This window comes from Eleginops maclovinus, chromosome 13, assembly GCF_036324505.1.
Source record: "Eleginops maclovinus isolate JMC-PN-2008 ecotype Puerto Natales chromosome 13, JC_Emac_rtc_rv5, whole genome shotgun sequence".
Taxonomy (NCBI): domain Eukaryota; kingdom Metazoa; phylum Chordata; class Actinopteri; order Perciformes; family Eleginopidae; genus Eleginops; species Eleginops maclovinus.
In genome coordinates, this window is record NC_086361.1 from 9,739,578 (window position 1) to 9,762,483 (window position 22,906).

Genomic DNA, 22,906 nt, shown 5'->3' on the forward strand with positions numbered 1-22,906 from the left:
ATAAGGGGTCAAAAGATGATTGATTTATTTCAGGGGTAACTGTTTGGTAGAGGGTGATACAATAATATATACACACATTTTATAGTGACATTTTTATTAGAGGGGAGCCTAATTCGTTTTTATTAGCTTTAGCATTGAGTCTTGACTTTGTGACCTGTCATCAATGATGTTTGTCAGCCTTTATTACTAGCAGATTTATCCAGTTGCTACCTCTGATGAGATAGGTGGCCTCAGGTTAGCTGTTTTATAGTTTTTATCATTTCTAATGCAGCCTTTTGCTAAAAGCATTGAAATTCAGTTATCAAATTAGCAGTTGATTAGATGATTGCAACGATTTCAAACAGAAATGCCGAACAGCCTCTAATCCAAACCTTTTAATGGGGATTTGCTGCTTTCTTTCTTGCCTGCTTTTCTTGATAGTAGACTGAATATTCATAGATATTAGTTTGCGTTTTAGTAATTGGTTACATCACAGGGTTCTTTAGAGGGTAGTGATAGGCAATTAGTCGCTTTGTTTTGACATTATACTAACTAAATGAATTTTTAACTAATCGAGAAATAAACAACATATGATCTGAATCAAAAAATAATCCTTAGTTGCTCCCTAATTAGCACATAAAAAAAAATAAGTATAACCATAAAAGCATCACTGTGATTACTCTGACATTTAAGACACACAAACAAAAATCACTTTCCCAACATAGATCATTTTTAACTTTTCTCTCCGTTGCCCACACAGGATGATGCCACGCATGCAGTCTGGTGTTTCGAAGCATTTCACCCCGGCTATCAAAGAAGGTACGGAAACATTCATTTGCAACTACTGTTTCAAGACATACACGAAGAATGTCACCGACATGCAGATCCTTTTGGACAAATGCGAGGTGTACTCCATGGTTTCGCAGACGTCACCCAGATGGGAGCTCTGCCTCCATCACTGTCCCCTCCTTTTCGTTCCTAGCATCTGCCGCTCCTGGGGGACAGTTCCTCATTGATTCAGTGGATCAGCGCAGCCAGGCACACACTGACGAGTTCCTGGCAAGAGTTGTTTATGCCACTTTTTCACCCCTCACTCTCACAGACAATATTTATTGGAAACGATGTTTCAGCTTGCTTACTGTCCGCCTATTAGAGACATTTTGTCCTCTCATCTGCTGGGCTGTGAGTATGACAGAGTACAAAGCCAGGTTCATGAGGCCGTAGGGAAAGCAGTCTACGTCACTATAATCTGCAGTGGCTGGTCTGACATAAAACAAACTACTGCTATTATTTATTTTGTTGCAAACCATGTGCCGCTCTTCTACAAACAGACAATGACAAAGGAGCAGACACACACAAGCACTTTTATTGTTGAGGAATTGTAAATATTATAAATGAAGTGGGACCACAAAATATTTTTGATGTTGTCACTTACAACGACCCAGAAAAGCCTGCAGCTTGGGGCTCAAGTAGATTTAGTAAGCTGATGAGCGTGTGGCGACCAGCAGCTCTTTGATCATGCGGTTGCGCCGCCGCCAATGAAGGCTCTGTGGAGGAGAGCTGAGCAGGTGTTGAGGTATATTAGAGAGCGGAAATTATTAGCAGAGACCTTTAGGTGCTGGCAGGATATGAAGATAGGAAACCATGCTGTCAATAGGGCAACCTTGGCACTGCCTATTACCTCTGAATGGACTGGTGTGATTTACATATTTAACAGCCTCCTGGAGGGTCAACACTCTTTACAAGAGATGAGCGTCTCACCCGCACTAGATGTTGATGCATCCATCAGGGCCACAGTACAAGATGAAGCATTTTGGAAAGGATTAAGGGGCAGTCGAATCCTCCTCTATTTCCTCAGGAATTACATTGATCACATTAAAGAGAAGATGCTATAATATCCAGTGTTGTTGACATGTTTATTCAATTGAGGTACCCCATTGGAACTGCAGGGTCTGTGCTGCAATGTGACGAACAGAAAGTTGTCATGGCGTCATTACACCTAAGATCAGATTTTTTTGCCTGAAGCCCGTCCACGCTTCAGCATACATGCTGGATCTGACCCCCATGGGACAGCAGAGTCTCTGGGTTAAGGATAAACGGCGCTAACTACGTGATATTCAACCCACCATGTATATCTAAACAAGGGTAAAGTCCTCGGAAGCTTTGCCAGATTCTCAGCCAAGCAAGGATTATGGAAGAGTGCAAGTATATGAAGCTCATGCCAACACATATCCATGTCCACCTGGTAGAAAGGGCTGTGCTCCTCAGAGCCGCTTGACGCCGTGGCCTCCGCTATACTCTAGATCCCACCAGCAGCAGGTGCTTGAGAGCAACAATGATCGCACTTTTGCAAAACACAGAAGAAAGGTTATCTCTTAGCTGACAGGGTGCAAAAACTGGTCTCAGTTCAGGTTAATCTCAACCTTTAAGATCCAATTGATTGTGAGTATACTTTAGCGGGGAGTGGGGCAGAAAATGACAATTCAATCTAAGACTTGGCAAGACAAAAAGCGATATCTGAATGTTATTTAGTTAGAGCAGACACCATAGATTTTTGGTTCTCATCACCTTTAAAAGGAAATTGTTTAAATATTATAGCGCTACATTAAATGGATATTTGGAGTGAGTCTGAATTTGCGGTAGATTCCTCTCTTCACTCTAGGAGAAAGGAAGTGACTCTATCTAATGCCTTAATGTGTTTTAATCATATAAAGCCCATACTCATTTAGAACTTTTTTTAAATTACCATTTCAAATAATAGGTATGACATTTTAATCACATCAGGTGACTAACAACTAACAGCAGTTAGGCTTAAAACTATGTCTTAGCTGTAAGAAGTAACAGTCCAGCACAAAATCCTCTTTTCTAAATTCTGAAAGAGCTAGTCGTTCTGTTGCTAAGCCAACGGGCTGCTGTGGGGCTCTATTCCTATATTTACTGGTCAGATATGATGGTCGATATTGAACCTCTTACCTAATTTTCAGCAAAAATCTCAAAATCTAAAATGGTTACTTGAAAGAACAAATAATTCCTTTGTATTAGTCCTGGGATTGTGATACAAACTTAGTGTAAGATGGTAAATGGGTTAACATTTTAATATAGTAAGCACACTTAGGTTTGTGATGTGGTACTAATCACTGGATGCAGACTTGAGTGAGAAAACTCTGGCTCCATACGCAATCATTATTTTGTTTAAAGTAACATTGGAATGCAGAGCACTTTTTTCTCCCTGACACATAAGATAGAATTACAATATAAGTGTAAACATATTTTCTTTGCCTTCAAGAAAGTTAAAAAGCATTACAAAGAACTGCTGTGCAAATCATCATGTGTTTTCTCACTCCCATTTCTCACACACACTCATTCACGGCTCTTTCCGTCAGCCTCTCTGCTGTGGTCAGCTGGTGGTTTGGCACCAAGGCGGCAGCCTCCGGGCTCTGAGGGGAGATGTGGGCCTTGTAAATACAAGCATTATTAATCTTAATAGGAACAATCTATGACGGCTCTGAAGGTGTCTCTGCCTCAAAGGCAGCAGACCTGACATAAATCCCACTCTTTGCTCTCCACTACACCACTCAGTAAATCTATCACTAACCTACCTACTGTTGTGCGTTGGGGATTTTGCATGGGGATTTTGTAGGCAGTGACAACAGATGTGTGGGCAATAATTACAGTGATGGTATATATCATTTCACAGCTGAAGAGAGGGCCGTTCTCATGATGTGTGCTGTTTATGGCAGATGGCAGTGCGTTGGTTGGTTTTAAAACTTACCCTTTGTGTGATTTAGTCATACCAGACAGATTGCATGAAATTACTGTTGTCATGATTTTGGGCCCAGGTCTTGGTTTCATCCATATTTCATCATTTGTTGCAGGCACGGATTATGAGTTTCAAGTGCTGTCAGCTCAAGAGGTGTTTCTGTTATACTTGGTAAAACGGTTAAAAACATCACAGCTTATTCAGCAAACAAGTGTATTGTTTATTATATTTTTCATAATATAAAAAAAATGCCGGAAAAGAAAACAGCCGACAATGTGTTGATCCTTTTTGCAATACTGTCCGATTTCCCTACACTTGTACTCAACCTGTCAGTTCCAGCTGAAGACAAAAAGCTTTGAAAATTGGTGACAAATTAAAAGTGGGGACTCATTTTAAAAACAGCTGGGCACTTTAGATTTCAGCAAACCTAACACTAACAGGAGTAGGGAAATAATTGACTATTTTCTTTCGTAAATTATTACACCTGGTGTGCTGATAAGTGTTTACAGCAGGATGAGTATGTGGCAATAAATTGGTCCCTGCAATAACTGTGTAATCACCAAGTTCAATGTTTGGCAAGGATGAATAAACTACAGTATATCAAAGTAGATAACATTGATTAAATATCAAAAGAATCTAAAATAACATGTATTATCCTTCAAAAGTTGCTGAAAGGTTTGAACAAGCACCCACACAAATAATAAACTACCTTAGAGTGTGAGGATTTAACTATATTTGATTGTATTTTGATATGTAAAAAACTAAATCTGAAATCTACAGCAGTACTAGCAGTTTTGCCAGGCTTTGTTTACAGTGTAAGCATACTAGCAATTGCTAATAAGCCCCAAACACATTGTCATCATTAATTGTTAAGGTTTTTAGTTTAAAACATTTAGTTGTTAAGCTAACCTAAATAGTGCAGCCTCTTAAATCTATTGGATCCAATGCTGCCATGTTGCCACTATCCTATGTTCCTCACTATTGTAGGTGAAAAGAGCCACTTCTCTCTCCCTGCAACACACATCTGCGAACACAAGTCAAGATCACCTGATTTGGATACTAATTAAACTGAATAAGAGTCTGAATTGTCTTTTAAAGTCAACACATTATCCACTAATTTTCTGAACACTGGCAGCAGATTGAGCTGCACTCTGCACATGCTTAACTGCAGAGGGGATTCATGCAATTTGTTTTTAGATCTGAGTTGTAAAGCACCGTGCTAGCTTCGCCACATATTATGGTCCAATAACTAGTGTCAGATGAGATGGGGTGTAATTTTGTAATCTAATCAGGTCCACAGAGTATGGCTGCTTAAACAGCTGGTGCCAATCCGACTGCAACTTCCCCTGTCAAGGACTGATACTATTATCTTGCCCTGGAACAATGGCGGGCTTTAGCAGTGACCGTGTGCATGAGACAGAGAGGGCAAGCAGGCAACTGGTGGGCTGCTTACATTGCAAACAAAAGCCAGCTTGTCTGGGGATCATTGAGAGGAGAGAGTTATATATTTACACTAGTATCAATGGCTGAAGGACCTGAATATGAAACCCTGACAGGAAAGATACATTATGAGATTTCATCAAGTCACTCATTGCTCACTGACCCTCTCCATGTGGCATATGTTGTAACCTGAACACTGAAGTGTGGCAGTGTTTGCCATACCTGTTAATTATCAGAAATCATTTAATTGAATTAGTAAGGAAAAGTGTTCAGTAGTGTTGTGCGTGTTTAGTACAAAATTCACTGGCTCAAGGGCAGTGGCAGAACATCATGCTTGACTTTTTGTATAAGAAGTATCTATAAACAGATTTTGCATTTGAATAAACCAAATGTTGGTGCAGATTCTTATTTCTGTTTGTAGTCCAAGTATCGGAATTGCAATCTCATAACCAATCAGCTATTGTTTGACAGGGATTTAGCTAAAAATTGCCTCGTAAACTTGCTACTTTTGAAAAAATCGAATCTCTTAAATTGTCATATGGACCGTAAACAATTGCGCACTGAAATAAAGACATGGCCCCATTATCTGCTAATACCTCACTAACCCAGCAATGTCGCCCCTTACCTCCAGAAGCTTATGGCCATCAGATAGATAGAGGACAGGCTTCTTAATTGGCATGTAAGGAAATCAAAAGGAACACTGGAGACACCCCACAAAAAGGACTATGTTGGAGATAATGGGCCAGGACTGCCCTCTGAGCCACCCTACCGCCCAGTTAAAGTATTTTATAGTATATTTCTGATTCTGGAATTCTTGATATACATTTTAATTTTCAGCAGAATCCCTTGTGCCGTCGTTGGCGGGTAGAGTCATGCTACCTCCTCTTATTCATCCTCCTCATTGAGTCCAAAATGGCCGACCAACTGCGTCAGTAAGCCAAGGCTTAATTTAGAGATGACCATTGTGTCAGTCTGTTTGGCCATGTAACCGTTGCTAACGTTCAACCTACTGTAATAACAGACCGGGAACAATTTGTGGCTAAAGCCTCCCATCATTTTCTCATTCCTCACCAAGGCCGACACCAGCCCACACATCAACCCACTCCCCACTACAACCCCGGTCTGAAAAACAAAAACAACAGATGGGCTGTGCCAAGGAGACTGTGCCTGCTTCTGGTCATTACCACAGTCAGGAGCTGGAGGGGATGTGGTGGTGGTGGGGGGGTTGAGCTGCTTGGGTTGCAGAAATGTAAAGTAACCTGGTGGCGAGGAGAGTCTGGCCTGTTCTCCCTTGCATGTCTTGTTCTTGCTGCCCTCAGCACCTCATAATGCTTTTATAATTACATTCCAACCCGGCTGAATCGTGATTAGTGGATCACAGCATTTTTTCTTCTCCTGAACAACCAGCTACTATAACTTTGTACAGTAAACATCAGTTATGCTTGTGGAGGAACATGCACGAAGGTTCTTTACTTAATAAAAAAAAATGCCACAGTGATAAGTCCTGCATTTATAATCCTACTTAAATAAAGAACAGAAGATGTGGCTACAGTAAATCTAATTAAAGCATTAAAGTTAAAGCACTTCTTTACTCAGTTTTATGCAGAGGAAAATTGCCTCCCGGGGTTTAAATATTATATAGTACATCATTTATGCTCATGCATGTGTGTCTAGCTATAGCATTTTACAGTTGTAGTCAAGATAAAGCTAGTTTTAAGAACTTTGTATACATTATAGTTTGTATTTGAGTCCAGTTGTCTGACATCTTACAGGTCCGGCGATGATTAATGAGGGATAAAATAAATTGAGAACAAGATCTGCGATGCACATTTTTGTTATTATATAATATAATAAACTTTATTATCATCCTCACATCTGAAGTGCTGTGGAATAGAAGTATAAAGTAACACATAATAAAACAGTTCCAGAAAATTGTACATAAATACAATGCTTAAGTAAGTATAGTTATTTTCAATCACTGAAGCTTACCCTATCTATTTACTGACAATTATAGGCAACCCACAGAGGAGGTTAATTACTGTGATTATAGTTCTTAGACATTTATATTGATTATAGATATTCATAATTATGGCATGGTGAAAACAATTGGCTTATGAAAACATTGCTCAGAGCTCTGTCTGCTGCAAGTCTTTTTTACAACCACTTGCATCAAGCAACATCTGGATACAAAAAAAGTTAAAAGGTGTTGTCTGGTACTGGTTTGTTGCTTTAAACTGGTGTGTGAGATTGTGATGGTGTTGTGCCTTGCGAGGACAGCACACTTGTTAGAAGCTGGAATCACACACAACCTCATTTCAGCAAACAGTGGCTTTAGCTGAAAGCCATGGGACTCATCTGGGATAAAAAATGGAATGAAATAACCCAAATAGTAATGGCTCTGTTGGGGATGATGCCATTTGCACTACATAGGAGTTCTCTATCTATTTCATCTTCCACAAAGTCATTTTGTTTGAGGTAATAGCACTGCCTTCTTATCGGAGAGGGTTTTAAAAAATGGATAGAGACAGGGGGAGAACATGCAACAAAAGACAGAGGGATCTTAGTTTTTTACCTGGAGAGAAGGTGATAGGAAATTGAGATTGGAAATAGCAATTCAACCAAGAATGGGAAAAAGGGACATGTGACCTTATCATCACTAGGTGTGGTAGAGATCTGCATTGGAGGCTGGCCTTGAATCTGCTTTGCTATTTTTATCAATCGTCTCTGGGGTGTTCAATCCCCTTGTTTCTCTATATCATGCTGACACCACACTTCCCTGCCTTCTGCCTCGTCCCTTTTATGCTCATTCTCCATGTCATGTGCAGCAAGATATGAAGGTAAGCCCATGACTTCTGCATCTCGCCTCCCTCCCATAGAGACCAAAGGTCGGGCTTATTTGGGTCAAATGCCTTTTTTTGTTCCTAAAGGGGATGAAGTGAGAGAACTGAGCCAGGCCCGAGCTGCTATAGGAACGTGTTGTTGCTCTCCTCGAGCAGCAAAAACCTCGGTGGTGCCAAGTACGCCGTTTTAACAGCTACCAGATGTACAATTATAACTACGTACAACCACCAAGGCCCTTTTGGTGGGCAAAGAAAAGAGAGATAAACTACTTGGCAAAATAATGATCGTACTGCGGAAATATTTATCTGTTTCAGCTTCAAACTGGTTTTTTAATATGGGTATTTTATTGTTTCTAAGACACAGATTGTGTGTTCAGATCCACATAAACCACTACAGAAGTTTGTATGTTTTATAAGCTAATTATATCCCCAACACACACACTGAATAAGAGAGGGTGTATTGATTTTCTTCCAGCTCATTATTGAGGCCAACTGAATAGAGCCAGATTCTTTCCCCGGCTCCAAAAAGTAGGAGAAAAAAATCTAGATGGATTATCAAGCTGCTTTATTTGTCTCTTTTTGAGAATATAATGTTCATTCAAGTTGACATATAGTTTCCTGAGCCATGCCAGGTGGTTTACTACCTCATGTTGCTTGTCAAAATGATTTGACTTGCCTTCCATGTTGAAACCAGAAGAGTCCATAGGAAGTTTTAAGAAGAGATGGGGGAAAGGAGATAGAGAGAATGAGAAGCATCTGTTTCACATGATTGGGAAGTCCCCTTTTCCTTCATTTCTCGAATGTTTTCAACATCCCCACCAGCCTCTGATCAATTAGAGATGGAATGCAGGAGGTGCTGACATGTTGATAGCCCCATCCCCCTTAGTTACTGTTGCCATGCCTGTCAAGCTCTCTATTGTAGCCAGGGGGCAACCTCCAGGTCTGAAGTGAAGCCAATGTGTAAGTGACTTAAACCAGCATTTTCTCTAATAGCCAGCAGGGGGCGAAACAAGTCCCTTTGTTAATATTGAACGCAATCATGTTTTCATGAAATTATCAGATGGATAGGGGATTTTAAAAAGTTTTAACTTGAACAAACCATGTTTATTCCTTTTGTATTAACATTGTATTGAATATATTTTAATGGTGAAAAGTGGTGGGGGAAATGTCTCCACTAGCATCGCCAGTGAAAATTACACCTATGCTACAATGCTTTGTTACTGTTCTTTAGCTGCAATCCAGAATCGCTTTTCAGCCTAGAATAAAAAAGTTTAATAAGTAAGTAATAAATAATAGTGTAGGTTTAATCATCGCCGTTCGTACCATACAATTGTAGGCTGAGTCATTGCAAAGAACAAATACACGTAAGTCATCCATTGGGATTTATCTTTTTGTAACACCAATCTTTCACAGCACTCCATGCAGTGAGATATATTGTAGTTTTATGGAAACGCTGTGGCTTTTGTCTTTATTCAGATTATTTGGCACTCCCAATGGAGTTTAGAAAATTGAGATCAGCGTGTCTGTATCTCTAATATGAATTGAGCACTTTCAAGATGTTAGACATGTCCAAAGTCCGAATGCAAAACAACACAAAGTCTGTACCAAGATGGGAAATAATCTTCATGCAAAGCAATACCTAATGCAATGCTGCAGCGCAGTTTCTATTAAATGAATGTGCCGTCTGTTGGCCACAGAGTAAAATACATGCAGGCAAGCACCCAGCTACAAAAAGTAAGGCTATGCAAGCAAATAAAAAGCTGACTAGGCAAAACTGTGGCTCACAGGTGTGCAGTAGTGTATATAAAAGGTAGACAGCGTGTTATTACAGGTGGGTAACCACATGTTGATGTACCCTCCCTCCACTGCTGCCAGGGTGTGAAATGGTTCAGTCTCCTCTGACCCTGAAGGCTGAGCACACTGCAAACAGTCACTGTAACCTAAGCACATCAGAGTATGACAGTATGATTTAGCCTCAGGTTTGTGGTTAAGAATGTAATGACTGAATGGGGCTCAGGGAGTTGGTGCATGATCTTAAATCATTTCACTGAGGGGGTGATAAATAGGAATGAAGCCTAAGTTGGTTAAGGCCCCCAGACAGAAGGAGGACCATTTTAGAATTTGAACCATTTAAAACTTCTTATCAATCTTTTGTCTGACATGAATAGAAAGTTATTGCAACTCTTTTCTCTCACACTGCTGATTTGGAGTAGTAATTGTGGGTTAGGGGTTACAGTCGTCAGAGAGGTCATGAAGCTTACGCCACGGTGATGAGCTTATGATTTTCTTGAGCTGTTATCTTATCTTGACATTATAGTTCACACAAGCAGAGCCAGGAGACGTGAGGCAAAAGTTAGCTAGCTAGCTGGTGAATGTTCGCCGATTTGAAATAAAAAGCTGTTTTTCACTGTCTGAAATCAAGTTGGCATTGTTAAAGTAGACAGAGAGTAAGCTCAATTTATTGAAATATCTAACCTTAAAACCAATCCCAAAGTTGCCAACTCTTTTTCCATGAAAGTAGCTAGCAGCACTACCGCTAAAAGATGCTAAATCTAACAAAGAAAATACAAATCAAGCACATCCCTTCCGCCCAAGACACCTCAACATTTTAATTATGATAATAAACATTTCATTATTACCAGAAAGAAACACACATAGCTATTGTTAGAACTCATAGCTGTCCAACTTGCAGGCTGTGTAAGACTCCATTGCTGGCAATCAGCAAAAGGGCAGAGTTCATGCAGGTATGTAGGCAGGTCGAACTTGGACCCCAAATTTGTACATGTTTTTGTCAGAGCATTTGCTTTATTGAATTCTGTTGGGATGCAAACAGTTTTTTTTACCAAATATAAGAAATGAGGTCGACAATTCACTACTTGTTTTCAATACGTAGGATAAGAGCACCAGCATGACCAACACAACAAGGTTAAAGAAAGGACCTGAGTTTCTCTGAGCATACTTGGTCAGTGAAGGCTTCTGTGGCAACATTGAGACTCACTTTTTTTGTGAGACAAATCTACAGGAAAGTTATCCCACCATCTGACACTTCTGTCCCACCAGGCCGGTCTTAGAACAAATACGTGCCACTGAATATTCAATGTTGGGAATGTGTGAGTGTTTGTGCTCCCATGTTCCAATACTGTTATACTGTATATCTCAATGCTGATAGGGCAAACCAAGTGTGTATGACTAACACATCGACTATTACATAATTTCCATTTTGTAAAAATATATTGTATGTAACATGAATCCTCCACTCCACTCCTGCTATCGAGTGAATGATAAATGATCCCCAAAAGTACATAGGGATTATTTTTATCTTGAACTGCATCACTAAATTTGTCAGAAAATATTGATGTTCTTTTTTGACACAATGCCATATGTTATTTTGAAGTGAGTAATGTGGTTGTTTTACTCGTAGCTGACATCAAAACCGAAACCTGGTATTTTGGATACATTTGCAAATGAATAGGAGGAAAATGTTTAAGAATGCTTTAATAACCAGTATTACAACACATTGATAGAATAAACAATATGTGTGGAATATAGGCCACTGTCTTTTGTTATGAGCTCTGAAGGCATAATGACTATTTTGTCATTTTCTGGGGACAACCCCTTCATTCACATTTCATTCTCCCTGGAAATAACGATTATCTGATTTCTCTTTCTAAATACTGTAACCTTCCAGGAGGAATCCTATTTCCATTGATTCTGCACCTCCTGTGACATGTTCGCAGTAATATGAATTTCAGGATATGTGTGGTGATATATGAGGCAGAAATAAGCTTGTGAGACACTTTCTCATTTGGAATGCATAGAAAACGTTAACTCACATTGTCAGCAGCCTTTTAATCCATCTAGGGTTATTCCCCATGTCAATATATAAATATTGGATTTAGTGCTTGTCTTTCTAGTGGCGGTGGGATTAGATTATCAGTATTTTGGTAGATTGTCTGATTCCATTTTTTGTATACTGTTGCGCAGTAACATTTTCATAAAAACGATGTACTTTTCAATTCACCACAATTTTAGTAACATTTAATTAACACATGTAGATTTGACATCTTTTAGATTGTGATGCTTTGTTTTAAATCAATAGCAGTGGATTAATAGATGTATTTTAATCATTGCTAGCTATTTTGAAAATGGCTTTCCATTTTTTACTCATGTTTTATTTGAAAATGACAAAATGGGTCTTCCTCAAGCTTCTCAGTACTGCTTTTCTTTTCTTTATAATTTATTTTAAACAATTATGAGGCCTTGTGAAGCTGTCACTGAGCTCTTGGTCCTTTTGACAGGCATTCGTCAATATTTTTGGGAACTACATTTGTGTAACCTCCACTTTTAATTTTCAGGTTTCACATGGTACTTTCACTGAAGTAAGGTTTAGATGATGTAGTTGCAATAAATATTTAGAAGTTTGGTATTACTTCAGTAAAGGATCTAAATACTACACGCACCACTGGAGTTGACTGTCCCTTTGTGACCAGTAAACCATGCTGACATTTAAAATGTAACCCTTAAAACAAAATGGATTAAGATCGAACAGAAGAAAAATATGTCTACAAAACATTTTGAAGTGAGTCTGTCTTCATTTGTTTAATACTGTATATAGAAAGTCTCCTGATTTTCAGCCAAAGAAGGGATGTTATTTCAGTGATGTATTTCCCCTGGATCCCGCGGTCTTGCAGTTAGTTCTGTGGTACGTCATGTAGCCTTTTTTCAGCGTGTGTGGCTTCTCATGTTAAAAAAGAGCGCATTCACAAGTTTCCCCACAGGTGTGCCGTCAAAAGTATAAACTTTGTCAGTTACGAGAACATGTTTTATACAACTGGAAGGAGGGGTCAATAAAAATCACAGGTTTGGAACTGAACAGCGCCACATACCACTGTGATAAACACACTTACTGTACCAAAATCATAGGATACTTAGACCGGTCTGTGTTCTCTCTCACTGTCAGTTTTTCTCTCAGTGTAGAAAGTAAATGGGATGTTTTTTTCATCCAGCCCTGGGGTTACCTTGGCAACCCAATAGAGAAACGTGCTCGTTTGCTGTGCCAACTGAGGCGTAGGCCGAGTCATGTCTTTCTCAAGCTCCAGGGTCCATCGCTGAGCCAGCCAGCCAGCCAGTCAGCCACATGTCAGGAGACATCGAATCTGGACAAAACTTTCGCAGTAAGAGTTTCTAAACACAGACCTGCCGCTGCTCAGGTCTTCAGACAGACTGTCAGTATGTGCAGCTACAGAGAGAGTTAATGTGAAGTATCAAATCTCAGGAGAACCCAGATGGCTGCATGCACTATGAAATCATAATCCATTACTGTTTCCATTCAAAGCCATAAAAGCAAACTGATTATGATGACAGTATCAGGCATAACTTTCCCATCAGAGGCAGCTTTTAAAGAGAGTTTTGCCAAACAAGCAAGTCTAAATAAGCAACTTATGTCATGACATGACTATAGCAGTAGTTATATGAATCTATTGGCCTTGAGGGATTTAGAAAATCCACTTCAGCGGTTTAAAAAGAAAGGCCAAAAACAATGATTTGTTCATATATCTCTGAGTGTGTTTCTTTACCCTGTTTGTGGCACCTGAAGTATGTCATTTTTTTAAACATCGGTAAAGTAATTGGCAAAAACTTCCGTATAGTATATTTTATTAAAACAAGATTAAACAGTCCCAATTGTAGCAGCTTACATCCAATGTAAATCTGATTCTCTGATGGTTTGTTCCCCGTCCATTTCTACAGTATAGGAGTTTAGTCCCCGCAAAATATGGACAGAAAAGACATGGGGAATGTATTTCTTCTGTGACATCAGAGTAGCCATCGGAAACTCATGACCATTACATTGGACTTCCTAAAATGTTTTACGACTGTCTCTGAAAGACACAAAGACACTTGTAGAAACTAAACAAGAAACATTAAATGAAAAAAAAAGTTGGTGCATTTTCCCCCAAATAATGGCTATTGTGAAGCTCCCCTAACTTTTCTCCCAGCATCGAAACAAACGGATCAATTTGCTGTGTGATGAGAAGACGTACAGTGATCCCTTTTTAAGCACTTTCTACCTCTGATAAGGGAACTTGAGAAGCTTATTTCCTCAGCACAGGGTGCTAGGGGTGAAATGACACCATGTTTTTTTTGTATTGGCACACAACTAAAGGGCTGCAAAGTCAGTTTCATCTTTAATCACATCACTGAACACTAAAGACAGATTTCCTTTTGGGGTTTATTTTTCCATGAATATGATCTGATCCGTTGCTCTGCATGAAATCTCAACCAGCTTTAATTAATAATTCCTTGATCCTTCTCTGTCCTAGAATTCAACTTTCCATCCTGATTGGCTGCTTTTTCTTTACAACTCCCTAACAACGCACATTCACCATGGCTGATGATGGGCGTTCTCCACCTGACGCTCTCGTTAATGATAATTGCATCTCTTTTTCCTTTCAGCTCTTTTAAATAAGCCACTGAGGCTTTATTTTCTCCATGATCCTAATTTCATTTCATCTTCCTCAGAGCAACTTAAGAAGGCGCCTGAGACTGTCATTTTCTACAATGTCACTTTACCCCATCCCAACTTCCTCCCCCCTTGCCACTCTCTTTCCACTATCCAAATGGGATGCCAGAACTCATGCATTTTTAACAAGAGCAGAGGGACATGCGTGTGAGTGCTGCTCATACTTGTTTGTAAACCAGAAACTCTGATGAAAAGGGTCAAAGAGGGATACTGAATCAGCTGAATGTGCTATTTTGGATTCACTCAAACTTGTCTTTGGATGGTAATGCTACTTTGAAGCTCACTGTGAGAGAGCCATATGACATCACACGACATCCTGTGTGTCAGATCAGCACGGCCTCATCATTATCTGTGCAAAATACTTGTTTACTGCGTGTCCTTGTAAAGGTCGTCTTGCCTTATGTCGACATCTCCTGTATTGCCATGGAACAAATCACTGTGTGCTGGAAAAAGGATGAGCTTTTAGTGAAAAGAACCTTTCCCGAATCCAGCAGATGTCCTTAAAAAATTGAAGCCTTTATTCAACTTTCAGTGTCATCTTTACCCACAATAGCTTTCGGGAAATGAGAAGCCAACTGTGGTGATGAGAAGTTTCAGGATGACAGCTGCGGTTTCTAAAGCTGAATGGGGCGACTTGAAGTTTGATGTTAGTACATTTTAGACCCTGAGTACAGACCTTTTGAGATAAAATACAAAAGCAAATGAGCCAGCTATTACTGTGGTGTTGTATCTCCAAAAAAAAGAACTTTCTTGTCAGATCGTTTTAGACAGTTTCAATGACACAATAATAATTGAGATTTGTGTTGGAAACAAACAATCCTACAAACACATCATCATTAAACAGAATGTTGATGTTTGGTTTGCCTGTGATTGAGGCTGGTGAGTGTTGCAAACCCATTTAAAGGGCAAAGGAGGTGTTTTTTGGACGGGAAAACTTTAAAAAGGGATGTTGAAAAATGCCATAAATGGATTTCAATACATTTTAATTAAATGGAAGCAAAATAACACAAAGCAAATTAAAACTGCACCCGCGAAGCAACCAGGCAACCCAGCAAATCCTTTCTCCATTTCGCACTCCAACTGGAACCTACCATATGTATGTTGAGGAAAAAAGTTACTGCTGACATCTCAATATATCTATGGGCCATCCATAACAATGAACATACCAATTATTATAAAATGTAATCCCTACATTGTAACATTGCCCAACCCCTCCCTGTTAATAGAACATAATTATGCACACCTGTGTGCACTTTCATTGATTACCGCAACACCACAGGTAGGAGAACAACAAAAGTAATTTTAACACATAAAACAAACAAACTAAACAGTGTTGATAATGTTTCAAATAAAATGAAACATTGAACTTTGGAAATAAATAGTTGGGCAGACTTAAAAACAATTTTTTTAAAAAGGGCCCTTTTTATGCTCATTTTCAGAGTTTATATTTGTATTTTGTGCCTTTTGCCTGCTTTAATGTTCAAGTGCTAGTTACATAGTGATGTCACTATGCTACGGAAGTTAACAAAGGAGTTTAATCAAGAAGTTTCAGGCAGGGGGTGGGGGGTGTCGGAGAAAAACCTTTGTGATTTTAGCCTTTGCAGACCATTTACATGCATAAAAACCTTTATACCACACTACAGGAAAGGGGTCATCCAAATAATCATAATAGTGACCCTTTAATTTTAAGGGAGCAGGTCCAAATGATAAAAAAATATTAAAAAGAAACTGAATGTATTGTTTTGAAATTCATGCATTTGTTTACTCAGTTTTGCAATCCAGGCTGCTGAACATTTCATCGCTATTATGAAAAACCCTTGGGGCTTTTTAAAATATACACAGAATTAATCAAGAGTTTGAGTGAACCTTTACCCCTGCACACTAAGCAGCGTAACGTTATAAGAATGCAAGAAACTGCTTCTGTTAAATGCCCACAAATGATTTATCAAACAGTGAAGAATAAATGTGATGACTGATATTACAGCTGGCGGTCCAGTGGGTTTATGGCCACACCTCCATTAGATCAAAGTCATTTATCCTGGAAGAAAAATTCATTAGATAGCAGAAAGCAATCAGACTGTGTATCTGTAATTAACAGTCATCTCTCTGATTGCCTCCAAACCATTAAATACCTTCACCAATATCTGGGCCCTTGCATCCCTATTATGTGCTTCTTAATTAAAAATGCAAATTAAGATCCCTCTAATTACACATTAACTGACATGGAACTGGACAAAGCACTGTGTGTGTGCATGTGGACTCTGTTGTAGGAAGGTTAGTCATCGAGTGGTGAGTTGTGAGGGTTTAATGAAACTCAAATTGCAATGGAGGACAATTAATGAAACTTTGTTAATGTCAGTCAAACTTTAGAGGGAGAAATGAATCCCTTGCTGAGTCCGTCAGTGGCTGGCATTGATATGTCAGGTGCTTAGAGGCAGTCCGTCCCCTTTAATGTCTTGAAGGAAATTGCCCTCACAGATCGAATAGGTCAGTCTCAAGTGCACCCTTCAGCAAAAAGTTTTGTCTTATGAATGTCCACTAGTTACACAAGAATAAGAATACTAACTACTGACAAAATCAGCATACTACCAAGTAAACTGTGTATTTAGGAATATTTACATTTAAAATGAGTCATCATAGTAGGTTTGAGGTGACAAAAGGTCACCGTTAACAGTGTAGCTGTGTGTGTGTGATTCACATATACGGATGCATATGTGTTACATGCCTAACCTGCTTACTTGACCATATTTCCAATTTTCAGCATTAATATTATCTACTCTTTTGTAACTTATAAAAAGTATGTATTATTCCACATATTTTGCGTTTTTTGGGGGGGGTAATATTTCTATTTTCATCATTTTTATTTTTGTGGAGTTTTTTTATTTGTTTTTATTCAAACGATCCTCTTTCTCTCCGTATATCACTAAAGTATTTCTGATTAAATGTCTCCACTACTTTATATGATGATTCAAGATGAAGTCAAGCTCTTTTGACGCTTATGAAATAAAGTCAGAGCTCCTCCTCTTTTATGTTTTTGCTAAATATTATAATAAGGAAAATATAAAAGTATAAAGGTTTTTGAGGAAATGTAGACCTTATGGTTATCTAATGAAAAAGGCTAGAAATAGGATCAAGGTTTCTGCATGAAACTTCATTTGACCCTGTGGCCAAACTTTACCCCCTATCTTTTAAATTGGACATGACAGGTTAAACAAGCGTTACTGGAAAAATAAGTGATGCAAGGAAAAAGGTGAAGGTGAAAAGGAGCATTCTCTGTACTGGCAGGAAAATGAGTGAGCGCAAAGTGACAGCCTTTATCTAAGATAACTGAAACCAAAACTGAAAGAGAAGACGGGTAGAATTCCCATTGCTCCATGGGTAGTCATATGTCTGCAGATCGTTCAGCAGCTCTCTGATTGTCAGAACTCGTCTCAGTTGGACGACCTCCAGCTCACAGGCCCGTGGGCTGCTGCGCTGCGCTGTATCTGCGTGGGCCTGGTTTCCTCTTTCTCATGGAAACAACAGGCTTCTAGTCTACCATGGGAATTTCCTTGGACTGCAAACATCTCCCATTTAACCTATGCTCAGAGCAAAATGGATTTGTTTTTCCTTAGAAAATCAAACCCTTTCATAGGTATTCATCGAATTTCATTATCTCAGCTGTGCCTACTTAGTTCCTCTGTCTTGTTACTGCTAAGTACATTTTGCTATGGTGTATACAAGATTGAGATACTTCCTCCTTTTTATTGTAGACTTTCTGACGTCACTCTTGTCTTATGTGTTTGCCTGTTAATCACTTTTCACTCTGCTGCTTTGTGAAAGCCAAGCGGCAGAAAATTAGCATCTTCAAATATTCATTCATTAAATCCTGATTTGTCTCTCATCTAAAAATGGAAATTACTCATCCAAATGTTAACATAGGAAGGGGGTCCTGTCACCTCCTTATCATAACATGCCATATTGAGGCTAACAAAAGATCCAATTTAGGGGCCGTGACAAAATCAGCACGTTTGCCTTATGAAAACTTCCACTAGGTATAGCGTGTTGCACATAGGAAAGTGGTTACATGCAACGCTGATCTCAATACCTGGGAATGGTGACCGTTTTTTTGATCTCCTCAAGTACAGTATCTGCTGTTTAGGGAACCACACTGAGTGGATCTGTAAACTACTATACCTTGTTCACTATTTCATTTTATTCAGCGTTGCGGCCCCATACCGACCTTCCTCGCACATCGTTTCTGATTCTGATAATTTTGCTGACAAATTAGCATTGCCAGTTTTGAAAATGGAGGTCAAAATATTCCTCCGGTTACCTTAAAAGAAACAACTTTCCCTGCTACCACCCAATCCTGTCAACCAGAAAACTGTTAACTCAACAGAAGTAATGTGCCAGTGTCTGCCTGTAGGTGGGGAAACCTCAGTCCTCTCTCATGTGGCTGTCTGCATCTCTATCCAGCCTGTCTGTTTTGCAACCCACCAGACATGACATGGAGCGAGGCACAAGAGGCGCTCAGTGCAGACTGCCCAAAAGCCAATGCTCGGCACAGGCATCCTATCAAAGCCCCGGGAACGCCGTGCTCCGAGCTAAGTCAACTTGGCTGCATCTAAGCTCAAATATTTGAGCACCGCTCGACAGCCCATGTGCCACTGGCAGAGCATCACAGAATCCCACGTCCAAAACATAAAATAGGGGGTAGAGTAGAAGGGAGGAGAAGTGGTTGGAGAGGAGGTCTGAATGCTGGGAATGTGCACAACTCATTTTTATACACTGGTCTCTTCAGTCTCTCCCCTTCCTGTTCCTGTAAACATTTTAATGTTGAAGGAGAAAAATGAAGTTGTATCACAGTTTTTGACTGCCATGATATTCTGTAGAAATGTACAGAAAAAGACTTCTGTAAAATCAGTAAGATATTGATGGTTTGAAACAAAACCATCAATATCTTTTGTAATAAAAACACACATGTTGTATTATAACCAGTAGGTGACCAATAATGTGTACAGTGATTTCAATCAGGAAAAACTTCATTTATCATGTGCCATATGATAGAAGTTTTAATAGTCTTTGGCGATTAGACCCCGATCCTGATATCGTACATCTTTAGGGGAAAATGCAGTCGCGAACATATAGGAATCCCACTGGGGATTAGCCACTGGTGGGATGTTGAAGATCTGGATTTGATGAGGAGATGGAATGAAGTGGAGGAGTGAGGAGGTCTTTGGATTAGCACTCCTGGGCGCTGGTTATGATGAATGGAGGTGGATGGGGTGGAGGCGGGCCGCAGCAAAAACACCTGAAATCACAGCTGACTGCAGGACAGAGGAGAACGATTTTAACTGCAGTACGATGATAGGCTGCTGGAGTTTGAGGTGAAATGCAATTGGTTGAAAGAATTCCCATGATGAGCTGATATATGCAGCTGTGAATGAGCGTATACCCAGTCTTCCTGAAGGAACTTGCGCTGAGCTTCATTTAAGTAGCGCTTTACTGTAGGACCGGAGAATTCTTTCTCAACTTTATTGCATATGTAGTTTCTGCTTTTTACCTCCATAGGTCAGCATACTATCTTGTATCATGTAGCAGAGTAACTCAAACTTCTCAAATTATGTTATGGAAAGTCCTGGTAGACTGAAGTTTAATCTTGTCCGGTTTCACTGTCTATTTCTGTCCTGTAGACTAATAAAAATACACATACACACGTATATCAGTATGTAAAATTGGTGCTGCTTGTAATAGTTGCTCTGGCATTTCTCCAGTCTCCATCAACAATGCAAAAAACATATATCAAATTCACTGCTGTCACCATACTAATCCTGCTATGAATGCTTTAGGCCCCACACTGAAATATTAGGCACTAAGGGTGTGTGTATGGTGGAGCAAGTTCACTTACCTTTTCCAATATCCTATTTCAGATTTGATCTTTTTAAAGCCCATAACAGATGAGGGAGAGGCCTCAATAAAGTCATAAACACAAGGGTGTAACATTAGACCGTTGTCTTTCTTCTCCTACACAACTGTAAAATAGCCCTTTTAATTTACAACCACAATTAGTGAAAAGTTAGTTATAGATGTGTTCTTTCACCCGTTGAGCCACAGAAATAGGTTTTACAAAATGCAGCTACTCGCCTATCCCCATTAGGAAAATCAAACACACTAAAAAGCTTTGTATATGCAGATGCTTTTTTTCAGTTTTCTGCATTTTAATTGTGATGGATATTTTCCCTCCTACAAAGCATGCAAATTCAAAACCATCTGAAAGACACTGTTGAGCACAATGATTAAACAGTTCACTTTATATGTGTTGATAACATAGAGCTTACATATTTATACTTCTTGTAAATGTTAATATTTGTGAAGTGGGTATGGCTAAGCATGTATGCCTTGTTTTATGTTTAAATCTCTAGCCCCATCTTGTGGTGAACATGTACATTGGACTAAATTACTTAGAAACTGATACTGATACAACATACCCTCTGTCCTCTCATATGCCTGTTTGTTCCCATATAGTCTGGTCAGTGTCCAACAACCCACCAAGGGATATTACGGGACCTTTTAAGACCTTAGCTCCCCTCTTGTGCAAGGTTAGACAGGACACAGGCAGCCTAAATATCACCACCACTCTCTGTGGTGCAGGCCCACATGACTACGAGACATAAACAAACCCGAGAAATCCCTCGGGGTGAAGTGAAAAGCAGTTTCCTTCGATTCTGCTTGGCCGTGAAGGGGAAATTGTGTGTGTGTGTGTGTGTGTGTGTGTGTGTGTGTGTGTGTGTGTGTGTGTGTGTGTGTGTGTGTGTGTGTGTGTGTGTGTGTGTGTGTGTGTGTGTGTGTGTGTGTGTGTGTGTGTGTGTGTGTGTGTGTGTGTGTGTGTGTGTGTGTGTGTGTGTGTGTGTGTGTGTGTGTGTCCTAGTGTGTGTGTGTGTGTGTGTCTTGTGTGTCCTAGAAAATAAATCATAACTGGGATGAACAGTGACAACCTAATCCTTTGTCTCCACTCTGACCTCAGTCTGGCAGACTCACTTTAGATACACACAGACACTGGATTTAAAAGTGTGTTAGCGTTGACCTTGGATTATCAGTTGAAAACAGAGTGATTTTAAGACCATGTAACATTGTGCTTCTTAACCTTGTAAAAAATAATACAAAATAATCTGACCAGTTTTCTCCAAATCCCAAAAGTGTATTTGTTCAAAGAAAGGTTTAAAATGGTTTTATTTCACAATTGGATGATATTAGATTTTGTGTTAACATTTTGTTCGTACTGGTTGCATTTACAGTGCAGTTCAATGACACATCATGTAATCAGTGTTTTAGATTAAAAGTGGATGAAATAATGATCTGTTTGTGGATGGGCCATATTTACACATTAAGTACCACCTAACTCTCTTTGGCTCTATAGTGACTGTCAGCTAATTGTTTCGCTTTCGGTCCCATAACGTCACAGTTTTGCTTCAATCTTATTGGTCTCATTGCACCGTTTCAAGCTGTAACGGGCAGTTTAAGCTCTAGAAACAGCCTACACTAGCTGCTTAGCACCAAAGGACAAAAAGACAAACCCAGCCAATATATTATGAACAGTTGGTGGAGACCTAAGCTATAAAAGGAGACTGAATCACCAGGTTCACAACTCCAAATAAATGCTAATGGCGCTATTCATCAGATGTGGATGTAAACACCCTACATTTAGAGCAGAGAATCAGCAACTCTTCCACTTCAAATCCAATGGGCCAAAGAACAAAGCCAAAAAAAAACAGCCTAATGCTTAACGGCTGTAGGGAAGCAACATCTTCAACAATTCTTAATTAAACCAATTTCTCAAATAAAAACACATAAGGAGGTAAACTGCAGCTAGAAATTGTCTCACAGGTGTAAATGCTGACTATTGTTATACACTTTACATGCAAAAACAAGCTTAATTTCAAATAGGTGCAAGGCGTGCTTATATGCATGCATGGTGGGACAAGAATAGAAAGGATATGTGTAAAGCTTTCAACAATGCAGGGACTTGTTCCAATGAAGGCCCACACATAGAGACAGACACACACAAAAGCATCCACCTCCTATGAATATACACATGCACACACTTGTACGAAAAAGTTAATGCCCCTAATAGTGAGACATTTACAACACACACCCATGAGCATAGACCCCCGAGGCTGCTGAGTGATGAGCCCTCCTCTAGACAGTGAGTCTGGGACTCAACTCCCTAAGCTGTGACATGGTTCACAGCTGTGTTTGTGTGTGTCAAATTACTCTGTGATTTTAACACAATTTGCTGAACTAAGCAAGGTGAAACTTCAATTATGTTGTTAGTTTTTTTTGTTTTTGTTTGAAAAGATTGATAGAGGAAGGCAGGTGTGTTTGATG

The 22,906-nt window shown here is 39.5% G+C and overlaps 1 long non-coding RNA gene across 1 annotated transcript in view; it reads left to right on the plus strand.

The window, feature by feature from the left end:
- Positions 1-22,906, plus strand: part of LOC134875529 (uncharacterized) — a 40,707-nt gene that overhangs the window by 1,181 nt on the left and 16,620 nt on the right. The window contains exon 2 of the long non-coding RNA XR_010167210.1: positions 740-798. This is a non-coding gene — a long non-coding RNA (uncharacterized LOC134875529). The remainder of the gene's footprint in view (positions 1-739; positions 799-22,906) is intronic.